The 14,368-nt window shown below is 50.2% G+C and overlaps 1 protein-coding gene across 1 annotated transcript in view; it reads left to right on the forward strand.

Annotated features, from left to right (window-relative positions):
- The first annotated feature begins 371 nt into the window (after positions 1-371).
- Positions 372-14,368, forward strand: part of LOC139055817 (uncharacterized) — a 122,693-nt gene continuing 108,696 nt past the window's right edge. Inside the window, exon 1 of the mRNA XM_070533362.1 lies at positions 372-729. The gene's annotated coding sequence lies outside the window, so the exon portion shown is untranslated. The remainder of the gene's footprint in view (positions 730-14,368) is intronic.

Raw genomic sequence — 14,368 nt, forward strand, 5'->3', positions numbered from 1 at the left:
ATTTCTTTCTCTATGCTCAAACAACCCAACATCTAACCGAGCACCCCACAGCCCTTCCGTGACTACCAGGGCAGACCACAGGCGTCGCGCCTGCATGGTATTTCGTATTGTTTGGGTTCCGCGCGCTGTGAAGTTAGCGTTATGAATGATCAACCAGTTTTGCGCCATAACTTGCTGCGAGGTACGCGCAGATTTTAATAGTTGTCGGCACCAATAATTCAAGTGTGAGAAGACGCTATCCGTGTGTCTAACTTCCTGCGTAATTGCCGACCACGTGGGCCGGCGAGAACGTTTTTGGCAACGTGACAATTGAATGCCGTCGTCCGTAGAAATACGTAGACCGCGTAGACGCCGACGCGTCCGGTTCCAGCCATGCCATGTCATGAGCGAGATATTTCGTGGTATATGCCTCCGAAGGTGATCGTCCAAGATTACGGCTCTAGAGACGCGGCACGCATTGCCGATTGCATGATGACGCAGCTAGTCAGCAATCGCGGGCCCGTCGCGTCTCAATGCAATCCAGAATGAGGCAGCCAAAGGCTGCGGGAAATTTGCGCTGCGCACAATTCCTCTGCGCACGTTTGTGGCCCCTAGCTGCTGTGGCGTCGACAACGTCGAATTCAGTACTGACAGGACCGTCTGGCTCGATTGGAACGTTGGCTGTTACGCGCTCCTGATTCCGCTGCTCCAGCCAGTTTCTTCGCGGGCAGACTAATTTCACGCCTCAAGGTAAGCGCACAGCTCTTCTGCAAAGTGCTGTCCGTGCCGCGCAAACAAGGGGAAAACTTGGGTAGAAAAGCTACGCAAGCATTGGCGCGGAATATGTCATAACGGCATTTAGTTACATTTATTGCGGTTACCGAAGATCATTCGGGGCTTTTGACGAGAAGCCTCGAGCAGCAGTCATATGTGCGTGGTAATGCTGCGGAGTTTCGAATAGTCTGGAAGTTCGTGCGAATATTTGCGCATGTCATCAGATGATTAGCTGTTGTCTAGTCATATTTGTAATGCAAGTGCAGCGGTGTTGGTTATGGTGGCAGCAGAAGCAAATTATAGTAATGAAGGTCGTAATAGCGTTAGTCCAGTTCTGTGAATTTTGCGTGTAATACAACACAGGGAGAAGGAGGAGGGATAAACTTTATTAGTAGAAATGAGCCGACGGTAAAATCGTCCGAGGTGGGCGGCGTCCCCTGTCGAGGTTGCCATGTGCCTGAGCCGATAGCTTGGCCCTGCTCACCAGGCGATGCTGGTCTTCAGGGTTCGAGCTTGTCAGCTGGGCCTCCCACTGCTCGACGGTTGGTCCGGTGATGGGCGGTGTCGATGCGTTTTGTTGACATCCCCATACCATGCGGTAGAGGGTATTGGGCGCATAGCAGAAGGCGCATTTGTGAGTATAGCTCGTAGGATACATGGCGTGTAGCAGGGTGCCGTGCGGGGATGTGTCGATCTGTAGTCTTCGGAAGATCACCGCCTCTTCTCTTGTCAGCTTGGGATGCGGGGGAGGATAGATCCTCCTACCCAGACTTTAGTGGCTCAGGATATCGGCGTATCTTTTCGGGACGCTATCATGTTGGTCTACCGGTGCTCGTGAACCTGGTGGGAAACCCCGGAGAATGCGATCTCGGGCAGCGGCATTAGCGGCTACATTACCCCACAGGGAATCGTGTCCCGGGGCACAGACAATGTACAGTTCTGGAAAATTGTCTTATTTTTCGAGGATGCTCAGGGCTTGTTTGGAAATACGGCCCTTTTGGTAATTTATACGCGCTGTTTGTGAGTCGGTGATGATTGTGATTTGATCTTCTTCTCGCTGGCCCGTAGTGGCCGCCAGGGCTATCGCCGTTTCTTCCGCGCAGTCGATGTCTGGAGTGCTTACCAAAGCCGCTACTACCTCTTGTCCTTGGCCGTTGATCACGCTGATAGCGTGGGCCGCTCTGTTCATGCACTTTTCCGCGTCGGTTTATCGGACTTCTCCTTGTTTTGGTCCTTCGTAGGCCTTACGTAGAGCTCTCACTCTCACTCGCCTCCTTTCTCTGTGCTATTCAGGGTGCACGTTTATCCGGATGCTGGCCACGGTGATCTTCTCCCTCAGGGATAGAGCAACCCGCTGTTCTGTGGACTCCTACTCGACTGGGTAGCCCAGTTTTATTAGCGCGTCCCTACCCATGCTGGTGAGCTTGAGTCGCTCTATCTGACTCGTCTTGTGGGCCTCTCCTAGTTCCTCCCAAGTATTGTCGATGCGCAGGCTGAGTAGCTTCCCCGTCGACGTCGTCGGTGGAAGCCCCAGTGCGAGCTTGTACACCCGTGAGCATAAGTATACGGACCACGGGAGCGCGTGCCAAACTGCATCGACGCGCCGTCTGCCGACGCGGCGCCTGCTGCCGAGAGGGCCGCTAGAGCAGCGGTGCGCACGCGCGCCCCATCATATCTGCTGGCTTGACATGTAGCTTTGCCTGCCGCCGCTGTGGTGCTCGTAGACTAAACGTCCACTGGGCGTCGTTTTCGCTGCTCCGTCGCATCTGGGCCATTGTTTTACGCAGCGGCTGCGGCTGCGCTGGCACGCGCGTCCGCCACGCTTCGCTTTCATTTCTTTGTTTGGGGGAATTATCGCACGCCGCACTGCCTTCTCTGACGCCTTTGGATGACTCCCACAAAGTGGCCTTCTGCGGCTTTGTGTTATCTCGAACTGTTCCAATGCTTGCTGCCGCAGGTAGAAGCAAGGTTTTGCAATCGTTGTCCGCCGTCGCGTTAAGAAGTAGAACTGAGCTGCCGGGGCTACTATGCTCCGCAAGCAGTAGGATGCTAAAAGGAGAAATTAGCGGCACCTTACTGCCTTTATTTCTTCAAACCCTTCAACAAGGCTTGAACAATAAATGCACGCGGGGGTGCCGCTAAAGACAGCAGCGACAACACTGACACATGCGCGAGAATATAAAATCAGGTGCAGCTGTGCGGTGTACGCTGCCGTGAAGTTCCAATCACGGTGGTCTTGCGAATAGGGTCGGGGTGACCGGCCTGAATCACTGGTCGGGGTGACTTGAATGCTTTGTAAGTTATCGGTGCTAGTTTTGTAAGCATTGCACAGCACTGATGGGCTATATCGCAAGTATACTAGGAAAAGCATCCTGTATAGTTGGAGCATAGATGTCACAGATGTGCTCCACGTTTTACCGGCAAGAAACCTTAGTGTATGGGCGATAAAGATAAGTACATTCAAGTTGTGAGATGTGGGGGTTCCATGAAAGGTCTTTGTCGATAATACCGCCTAGGAATTGGTGAGATTTCGCGTATGAAATTGTTTGGTGGCCAGTAGAAATGGCGAAAAAAACGGCTTGTGGGTAAAGGCGACTGAGGCGCACCTCTCGGTCGAAATGCTGAGGCCTTGAACACGCAGGTACGACGATGTTAGGGTCTCTGCGTTTTGGAGCTGTGCACGCACCTGGGGACGTGTAACTGCCGAGGCCCATATACATATGTCGTCAACATATACGGGAAGGTTGACTTTGTGTGGTAGAGCGTCGGCAAGTCCAAGGATGAACAAAGTGGGGCTAAGAACCCCACCCTGCGGGACGCCACGGCAAGTGTAATGGTCATCGGTTCGGCCATCCGCACTTTTTACAAAGAAGAATCTTCTGTATAGATAGCTCCGAATTCGCAGAAACATTCGTCCGCCAATTCCATTATTTTCTAGGGCATCAAGGATGGCTTCATGCGTTACGTTATCATAGGCGCCTTTCATATCGAATAAAAGAGCAGCCGATATACGTTTGAGGTGTTTTTCTTGTTGCACAGACGTCACGAGGTCGATCACCTCGTCGACAGAGGAGCGAACTCTTCTAAGCCCAGCCATGGCCTCTGGGTATACGTTGTGGCGCTCAAAATGCAACTCTAGGCGTGTGAGTACCATTCTTTCCATGACCTTCCCAACACAGCTAGACAGAGCAATTGGTCATTAGGAGCCTAGGTCAAGTGGTGGCTTGCCCGGCATCAGGAATGGTAGCAAGCGGCTGGACTTTCACCGCTCACGAACGACGCCATCATTCCATGGCTGGTTGTAACATTCCAGAAGTCGACCTCGGCCATATTCACCTCGCTGGCATAAAGCAGCGTAGGCGATGTCGTCTGGTCCTGGCGACGATGAGCGCCTGCATCTGGCCACAGCAGGATCCAATTCCTAAAAGTGAGAAGGACGCATTCAATTCTGGGAAGCGTGTCGCCGGAACCTCACCCAGAATTTCGCTATTGACGGTGACCACATTACCCACCATCTTCACACAGAAATCAAGGGTTGCTAACGAGCGTAGAGGTCATGAGGTCGCTTGGTTGCGTCGCTATTAGTGTTCCAGCGAACTCTAACGAAGGTATTAAAATATGCCGAATCACTCGCCGCGACGACCGCCATATAATTTGGCGGTCGATTTCCGTAGGGTTTCTTACAATAATTACTAGAGGGAGCTCTGACGCTCTACGGGAGCTGCAGTGGGGGTGGTTCAGCGAGCATGGGAGTTACGGGAAGTACATGGATTTGCCTAAGCTTCGTACTTCTTGCTACATCTAGCCACCATACCTTGGCCTTAAGCGACTTCGTAAACTTGTCATTTTCAACAAAGTGCTACGTAACAAATAATTACATAAACACTATTAAAGTTGTCCGAAGGCAGGATTCGAGCAGAGGACCTCTGGCACAGAAGCCCGATATTGGAACCATCACGCTACGGCGCATGCACCGACAAGTGACATATGACGCCCTTATGAATTTATCACGGTCAGGCCAGGGCCTTGAGACTCTGGGCGCGTTTCGATTTAGCCACTTCGACAGGCTGAATTATTACAATTAGTAGTGATTATACGTATTCGCAGCGTCTGCTGCACTTCGAAGGGCATCGACTACTCTGAAATTCACGACAATGAGGGCATATGACTTGACTGTCTTTCTTGATGACCGACGCCGGAATTCTGCGGAAGACATCCGTTAATCCGTTACCCTTGCTGTTGAGCTCATCTGACGTCCGTCTCGACCATGTAAACAGGTTCTTTCACATAACACCAAAGAAAGAAGTCGAGTGAAGAAAGGTCAGGTGACCTAGCCGGCCAATTTACAGGCCCGTGCTTTCCAATCTAATGTGCACGAAAAGTCGCATCCAGCTAGTTTCGTGCTCGGCTGCTGCTGTGTGCAGGCGCCCCATCTTGCTGATAGCATAGAAATGAAAGATGTGACAGCAGCACTTCGCTGAGAAATTCAGCGCCGCGTGAATGCAGCCGCGAGGTGCCCCTCTTGCTATTGGCGCTGTGGGCTTTGGCGGCTCCGGCGAGCAAAACCATCCGAAACTATGTGAAACTCTCGGTCGAGTCACGAGCGCGGACGCATACGGTGGCGAACGTAACAAGTCGTTTTTTTTCTCTGCGCTGAACGTTCTCGCGGACAATTTTCGTTGTTTCGTTTTACAGACGCGGCGTTCTCTCGCAGAATAGCGTGGCAGCAGAAAAGGAGCTCTATAGGCGGAGACAGGCAAGATGAAAATGAACTCTTCCGTTGTGCAAACGAAGTTTTGCCTGTCGCAGCCGCCACATCGCACGCGAGTCACCTCGCGGCTGCGCTCGGTTGTCGCCGGCACGCAAGCACACAGCGCCGGATCATGCCCGCTTGCAGTCCCGGAGGGGCGCGCATGCGTCGTTCTCGCAAGAGGGGTGCGCCGATAGTTGGGGAGGAGGAGGGACGTTTCGCCACGCGGTCGCGCGCCCCGCAGTATTTTCTGGCCCAGGGTGCATTTACGCTCCTGAACGCATCGCAGTGCGCACGTGAGTTGCTTCCCGGTCTGTTTGTTTTGCCCCGAGCGTCTTTTTTCAGCGCGTTTTACATACAGTTTAATGAAGGATAGGACCGTCACTTTAATTTTTGCTTTGGTCCAAAGCTCGTTTCTGGCGCGAAATATTGCTGCGCGCGCACTCTTTCCATGCGGTACGAGCAGAGCCGGGATTTCGAAACATTCTATGAGTATTCCATTGCTTTTCCCGTTTCGTGCTTTCGGCCGCGATATATCAAGGGGCTCTTGTTATCTGTGTGATCGTTCGGCCTTGGGAGACGTGTAATAAGTGTGACGTAGAAATGAGAGCAAGGAATAGCTGCGAAGCCGCGAAACGTGCTGTTAGTGTTACTTCCGTACGATTACCAAAGTGATGCGCTGTCTGTTCGGGGTTTTCGACAGGCAAAGCAGTTCCTTTCAATCAGCTTATGAGGCCGGCGCCTTATGATGCGGGTGGGAGCGCAGTCACGTGGTACGTTTTCATATTTCGTTGTTTCCTTGCCTGTCGGAAAAAAATATTGTATGCAATTAGTACGTCGCTGAAAATACTGCAGTCAGGTGTCATTCGGGAGTTCCTACAAATGCTGCAGTGTCACTTCAATAATTGAGACAGTACTTCTCGATTTATATCATTATGATTGCATATTTAAATCTCGGTAACGAAAAACTTACTGGCGGCTACTCCACTGTTCTGGAAACCATATGCACTAAATTTTCATCGAGTAACACGATTGCTCTTTTCTTTAAGTCTTGATGCATGCTAGTTGGGATAAGTCACCGTATAAGTCACTCAGAAGCCTAAATCAGGCCAACATCATCATCACAACATCATCACCAAACATCATCATCAACACCCATGTCTCAGATTAGGGTCGCCTATACGACTCTTACAAACTATGAATAGGCAAAAATCAGACTTATGCGTCAAGACACAAAGCCGGCAATATCATTACTAATATGGATGAGATAGTTCATGTGGCTGAGTTCTATAGAGATTTATGCAGTACCAGTGGCACCCACGACGATAATGGAAGGGAGAATAGTCTAGAGGAATCCGACATCCCACAAGTAACGCCGGAAGAAGTAAAGAAAGCCTTGGGAGCTATGCAAAGGGGGAAGGCAGCTAGGGAGGATTAGGTAACAGATTTGTTGAAGGATGGTGCGCAGATTGTTCTAGAAAAACTGGCCACCCTATATACGCAATGCTTCATGACCTCGAGCGTACCGCAATCTTGGAAGAACGCTAACATAATCCTAATCCATAAGAAAGGGGACGCCAAAGACTTGAAAAATTATAGACCGATCAGCTTACTGTCAGTTGCCGACAAGCTATTTACTAAGGTAGTTGCAACATAATTAGGAACATCTTAGACTTCTGTCAACCAAAGGACCAGGCACGATTCCGTAAAGGCTACTCAACAATAGACCATATTCACACTATAAATCAAGCGATAGAGAAATGTGCAGAATATAATCAACCCGTATATATAGCTTTCATTGATTACGAGAAAGCGTTTTATTCTGTCGAAACCTCAGCAGTCATGGAGGCATTACGGAATCGGGGTGTAGACGAGCCGTATGTAAAAATACTGAAAGATATATATAGCAGCTCCACAGCCACCGTAGTCCTCCATAAAGAAAGCAACAAAATGCCAAAAAAGAAAGGCTTTAGGCAGGGAGATACGATCTCTCCAATGCTATTCACAGCGTGTTTACATGAGGTATTCAGAAACCTGGAGTGGGAAGAATTGGGGATAAGAGTTAATTGCTTTTGCTTTTGAGAGCTGCATTGTCGTCTAAGAAATTAGCTCTTTAAATAGATCTTCGCAAAGGAAGATGTCATAAAAATATATTTAAGACGACCACCATAATTATACAAGCAGAGAGAACGAGAGCGAACAAACGAAAACGTTGCAGAAAGCGCCCGGACAACGCCCGAACTGTAGCAAACGACAGGGGCGAGTCCTTGCCCTGACGTCACGCGGGCGGCGCTCGCAGCTCCCCTGTAGTTCGTTCTCGGGACTAATAGCGGCTGCACAGCCACCCTAATCCTCGCTAAAGAAAGCAACAAAATCCGAATAAAGAAAGGCGTCAGGCAGGGAAGTACGATCACTCCAATGCTATTCACCGAGTGTGTACAGGAGGTATTCAGAGACCTGGAGTGGGAAGAATTGGGGAGAGGAGTTAATTGAGAATACCTTAGTAACTTGCGATTCGCTGATATTGCCTTGCTTAGTAACTCAGGTGTCCAATTGCAATGCATGCTGACTGACCTGCAGAGGCAAAGCAGAAGGGTGGGTCTAAAAATTAATCCGCATATAACTAAAGCAATGTTTAACAGTCTCGGAAGAGAACAGCAGTTTACGATAGGCAGCGAGGCACTGGAAATGGTAAGGGAATGCATCTACTTAGGACGGGTAGTGACCGCGGATCCGGATCATGAGACTGAAATAATGTGAAGACTAGGAATGGGGTTGGGTGCATTTGGCAGGCATTATTAGATCATGAACAGCAGGTTGCCATTATCCCTCAAGAGAAAAGTGTATAATAGCTGTGTCTTACCAGTACTCAGGTACGGGGCAGAAACCTGGAGGCTTACGAAAAGGGTTCTACTTAAATTGAGGATGAGGCAACGAGCTATAGAAAGAATTATGGGTGTAACGTTAAGGGATGAGAAGAGAGCAGATTTGGTGAGAGAACAAACGCGAGTTAATGACATCTTAGTTGAAATCAAGGAAAATAAGTAAGCATGGGCAGGACATGTAATGAGGAGGGATTATAACCGGTGGTCATTAGGGATTATACGGACTGGATTCCAAGGGAAGGGAAGCGTAGCAGGGCGTAGCAGAAAGTTAGGTCGGTGGATGAAATTAAGAAGTTTGCAGGGACAACATGGCCACAATTCGCACATGATCGGGGTAGTTGAAGTATGGGAGAGGCCTTTGCGCTGCAGTGGGCGTAGACAGGCTGATACTATAAATTGGATCTCATTTTATTATAAATGCGGTTGCGGAAAAAATTCGCATGATCACTTCAAGTACTTCTTAGAACTCATGATAATTATTATTTAAATATGGGTAGTATAGACCACCGATATACCGGGAAACAAGATCAGATGTTTCCATTGCAAACCTTGGCCAATCCCCCGTCATGGGTACGTGCCATATTAAAGGCACCAACAAGAAATACTTATCATCATCGCACCGCCGTGAAATGTTTATGGGAGGCTTACGAAGCAAGAATGCTTTCATTCGAACTTGATGTGGAAACGCTGCATTTGCTTCCGAAGCAACAGGGGTGAACGATGAGTGGGTGGTATCACGATAGCCATGGCGAATTTTTTCGTTCTTCTCCGCTCTTGAGCTGTAGTTAGTATATATCACCTCTGTTTAGTGAGCTGTATTGGCACAGTGGGAAGTAAACGTGGAAGGGATGTAGGCCGTAGAAGGAACCGCCGTTTTTTTATTTCATCTGGTATCGCCCATCTCCGCGGCGCCTCGTAATATGCAGCCGACGAAGCCATTACCCGAGCTATCGAGGGTTCCCTTTCATAAAGATGACGGTACAACTTATATAATATCCAAATACATGTATCTGTGTCTATGTGTGCTTGTGTAGTACGAATTGTATTCGTTATGCCGGTGTATGCTGAGTGTCCTGGTCCTCCCAAGCTGGTAATAGAACTTTTATCCTGGTCTCCTGCGACGTTGTTGCAAATAAAATTTTAGGTTCATTAATTAGCTAATTTTATGCAATGAGCGATATTGTTGAAAACGTTCTTGCTGATAACGTCCTTTTGTCTACGTATTCTGGCTGTGGAAACCGCAGGGGTCTAAATTATTTCTTTCCTAAGGTTCCTCATAAGAAAGGGGAAAAGTTCGCGTCGAACTAGGTGGCGCAGAATTAGAAAGCCCAGAGTCTATAGGTATTCCCTTAAACAAGACAGGTACCATGTAAATGTGGTTCAACAACCTATAACGCAAGCGGGTAAACTGTATACTCGGAGATCAACACGCGGATAGGCGCACGCTTCGGAGGCGCTTGCACGGACGTCGTGCATACAGACTGCTTAGCGGTCCAAACACCACGAGCGAAGTACGGGTGCATGTAAGCTGTCTTCACCAAACAAGTATCTTCATAAGCTCTAACAGTACGGCACCGAGCTATTACAGGACTATCGAAACATGCAAGAGTAGAATGTCTCGGGCGCTACGCAAAGCAACCTCGCCTGGTGGACACCACCAAGGCGCGCAGTGTCGATAACATGGACAAAATATTTTGTCATAAACCAGGGCGAGACTAACGCTAAGCGAATGGGTTCCCCACAACGACCTTCCTATGACCGTACGGCAAGACGGTGAGAGATCAGCGTCTAGTTTCTCACGAACCCGTCTTGGAAAGAAAACCCGGAGAGGCACGCGGACGAGTGAAAATCCAAGAGCTATCAGAATAGCAAAAGTCAGTGAGCAAGGACGGAAGCACCATTATGTATACGACTGTCTCGACTGAGGATCGCCCACCATGAAATTACAGCCACAATTCACCGGTGCGTGCTTTCAATCGCGTTTTTCCGTAATGGAATTAGATGCACATAATAAAAGTACTTCTCAGCCAAGTCTGCTCGCGTAATCCCTAAGCGAGAGGCATGCACTTATACGTTAAGATCGAGCGTATTTCGCGATATATGCGTGCTTGACATTAGTATTGCGATATCAATTATAAGGACACTACCGCCGTCGGCGTGATGTTCCGCTCACCCTATGCTGCAGGCTTGGGAGCGAAAGCTTGCGAGGATGAGCCGTGGAAGGTGGTGGCATGATGCGGCGGCGACATTTCGTAAGGAAGGCGTGCAGGGTGCGCGTCGTCTAAAGCCCAGACCACACGTACGCTTGCGGACGGGCGGGAAGCTCCTGGGGAATTGGTTCTAGCTCTAATCGGAGCTTGTCGTCCCTTTGTTCTCTCTGCCCGCCCGCCTCCCACGACAGCGCGCTCGAGCGTAGCTCTTTTTAGGGCTCCGAGCGGGCTTCAGCTTTGTCATTTCCGCTACATTAGATATGTGGCACATCAACTTCGAGCTTCTTCGTCATGGAAGCCAACGACCCCTCACCCGTCAACGTCGGAGCAAGTGACCTTGTCCGTTCTCGAAACTTCGAGGCACTTCTCAAAGAAACCGGCCGGATGTTACGATCCCGCCAACCCTGCTCAGCCTCCACGGTCAAGCGAGCGCGAAAACCTCGAGTCACAAGCTCCGGCCGTGGACGCGCACCTCCCAGAAGGATCCTGGCTACAACTTCACTTGCAGAAGCGCAAGGAAATCCCACAGCCCATTCTCAGTCCCCTGTGGCTGAAGAGCCGGCGCAAATGCAGACGCCTCAGAGTTTCCCCACCGGAGAACCTCTCAGCGTCCCTGAGGCGGAGGAGACATCCCCAGTAGTGAGCTTCTACTTTGTCTCACCCGTCACTGCGGAACACCGCGCTTCAGAGATGCAACCTTCCACCACTGACACACGCCCACCTCTCACTCCCGAGGACGTCCTTCCGGCCTCCTCCGACAGTGACAAGAAACGCGAAGAAAGCCGGGAAAGTAGCCTGTCAAGTCCCGCCTCATCCGCGAGCGGGACCGGTTTCATCACTTCACGGATTCGACATTGCACAACTATCACCCTCTGCTGACAGTTGTGAACTCACAATCACCAGTGAAGAAAGTTCGACTTCCACCTTCGCCAGTGAAAACACGTCTTCCCCACTGGCCGCTGAACTTTGCGCCGAGAACGCAACCCATCCCGCAGCAAGTCCCGCTGCGAAACGTCATGACGGCACGCATGTACGCCGCGAAGAACAAGCACCTTCGCCCTCCTGCAACGCGACAAGCATGGCAGTTGAAGAAAAAGTGCTGTACATCAGCTCAGCTTGCGATCGAATCTCACCACTTGTGGATTACGAAGCAAGCGACTCTTCCGCAAACACATCGGAGCAGCGTCGTCTGCTAGCGGCGCCCCCGCGCATGCGTGTGACTCAGTACGACCGCGCGCGGCGGCCTCCCCTGCTCCTTGCCCCGTCGCCGTTTTGTCTGCCACGGACAATGCCGCGCCGTATGTAAACACGGAAGCGACCGCCCTTCCGCATTCCTCACTACTCTCTGCGCGTACGGCAGCCTCCTCCCCACGGGGCCGTCCTCCTCTCAACGACGCGGCTCCTGCTGTCACCACTCCCGCCTCCGTGCCGGGAAATCTGAATGACAATCGCGCTCCCACCGACGCCCCTGACTCGGAGCCACGGTGTAAGAGTAGTTTAGGTGAGAGAGCACCCGCGCCCAGCGCCCTGTCATAACATTCTACTTTTGGAGGCAGCCGACAGATGGCGCGACCAACTTTCCCCCGCTAAAGCCCCTGAAACTTCGTAAAGTAGTGCCACTCTCCTCCTCCGCCTTCACTCCTCCTCGTTTCTCCTCTCTTTCACGCTCCCTCCTCGACCATGGCACCGCCTACTTGCTCGAGCGCAGCAGACGACCTTTCGCAGTGTGAATGCACGCATAGCAAGGTAGTGCTCTTTAGGCGTTCACGTTGGCTTTCCAGCTCCGCTTAACTTCGTGTACAGCATAGAATCTTTAGTCGGATGCTTACACAAATTCGGTAACGGCAGCTTTTGTTTCATTTTTGATAACTATTTCTTTAAAAAGTATCTGACGGAGTGTTAACGCTGTGCGTTGACGACTGCGAATGTATCGCGTGCCCTACAGTTAGGTACGCAACATTTGTCAAGGGCGTGTCGCAAGATATTGTTGCGAATGGTTGTAAATAACACGTTTACCATCGAATGACAACCTCTTGGCTTCCAGCAAGCCCTCAGCCTAAAGAATCCGCGCCGCCCTTACCATGTGAATTCGCGGCGCGTATCAGCTATGACGTACAAAGGCTGACGGAGATCACTGCTCTGGAGGCTCGAAAGTGTATTACAAGCTACAGTGCCGCCCACGTGCGTGCTTGCCAATCTAAGCGCGCGCAAAGCCTCAGAGGTGGGCGCTGGTGCTATTATGTTTCTCGTGTCTCAACGCCGACAGAAATGCCGCGGCCGATCATCGAGTCGGGACTGTGCGAACACAAGAAAATAAAATGAGTTTTTAGCATTCGTGCGCGAAGCGGGAGCGCGATAACAATGCTTGACCCAATCTCAAACAAGACTACTGTGGACTTCAGTAATTTTTTGAGGTTAATGACTTATCACGAATAACACTTCATCGTGCGTTGGTTCGTCTGTTTACTAAGTGACGTACTTGTCGCGAACCGAGTTGCACTGAGGTGCATGCATTGAGGACGGTTGAACTCCCTTCGAAGTAACATTTGCGAGATATGACTTTATTAGTGAAGTCATGATCGCGCAAAGAATCCCCCCGCCATGACGCGGCCGAAATTGCGGCAAGTGAAATGATGTTTTATCCATAGGTTAAAATGATATGAAACGGCATTCGAGTTGCAAGTTAACAGTTTATTTTCACATAGATGCATTACAGATTTGCCTTTGCAGTCACAAGTCCGTGCGCACCATTTATTGTCTCATTGCATAAATAAACGCACCAGCCTAAGAGTCCTACAGCAAGCGCGTCTCAATAAGGCATAGTGACTGTAGAAACTAATAGTAGCATAGACGAGCAAGCGAACGACTATATGAGCGCGCGAACTAACGAGCGAGCAAACGACTAAACGAGCGTGCGAACGAACGAGCGAACAACTAAGCACGAACGACGACTAAATCAGCCAGGGAACGGGCGGGCGACCGCACGTTTTCTTTGCGAGTGCTGCACCGCCGCATCTTCAGCTTCGCACACTTTAAAGCTCACGCGAATTAGCACATACGTCTCGATTACCTATGATGCGGTCGCTCGACGACGAACGCACCGCGTAGCACGGTTTCGGGAGAGCACGCACGCTTTTCATCGGTGCCTCTGTATCGCAAATCCACCGGGTGACCGCCAACGAGGAATACGAACAAATGTGGCAAACAAAGCTAGTCTATCTAAAGAAGGCTAGTAAGTAACCACAAAAGGCAGAGAGTTGCTCTCCTGAGGCGCTTTCATGATCGAGACTGAAATTTTATCAAAAGGACTGCGCTGAATCTTACAAATTTCGTAATCACGTTATCGCTCGCAACCTCGCGTGCCCGCGAACTCAAGCCGGTTGGCGTTCAAAACGATCAAGCGCACCAAATATGACTAACACGACCACGTAGTGCGCATATAAGCAAAGCAGACGTTGCGTAAAAATCATGTTAAAGCGTGCGTACAAATGACAACATGCACAGTGAACTGTGCAATATCTACTACGTTATTGCCCGCAGCACAATACGCAAGCCTGGCACATACAATACTCTGAGAGAGTCACAACTTACATCACATAGTCGCGCGGAGGAAGTTGGTCGGAAGTTCTCCCTCCCGATTCGGTGAAGCCATGTATTTCTTCTTAACCCGTTGCGCTTACCGGACGGTATCGCGAACATATTCTTGCCTTTGCTAAAACTATATTGGCATCCAAACGCGCAGCAGGTCATGGTAACAGAAAATGACGTGA

Source organism: Dermacentor albipictus, chromosome 2, assembly GCF_038994185.2.
Source record: "Dermacentor albipictus isolate Rhodes 1998 colony chromosome 2, USDA_Dalb.pri_finalv2, whole genome shotgun sequence".
NCBI classification, from domain to species: Eukaryota; Metazoa; Arthropoda; class Arachnida; order Ixodida; family Ixodidae; genus Dermacentor; species Dermacentor albipictus.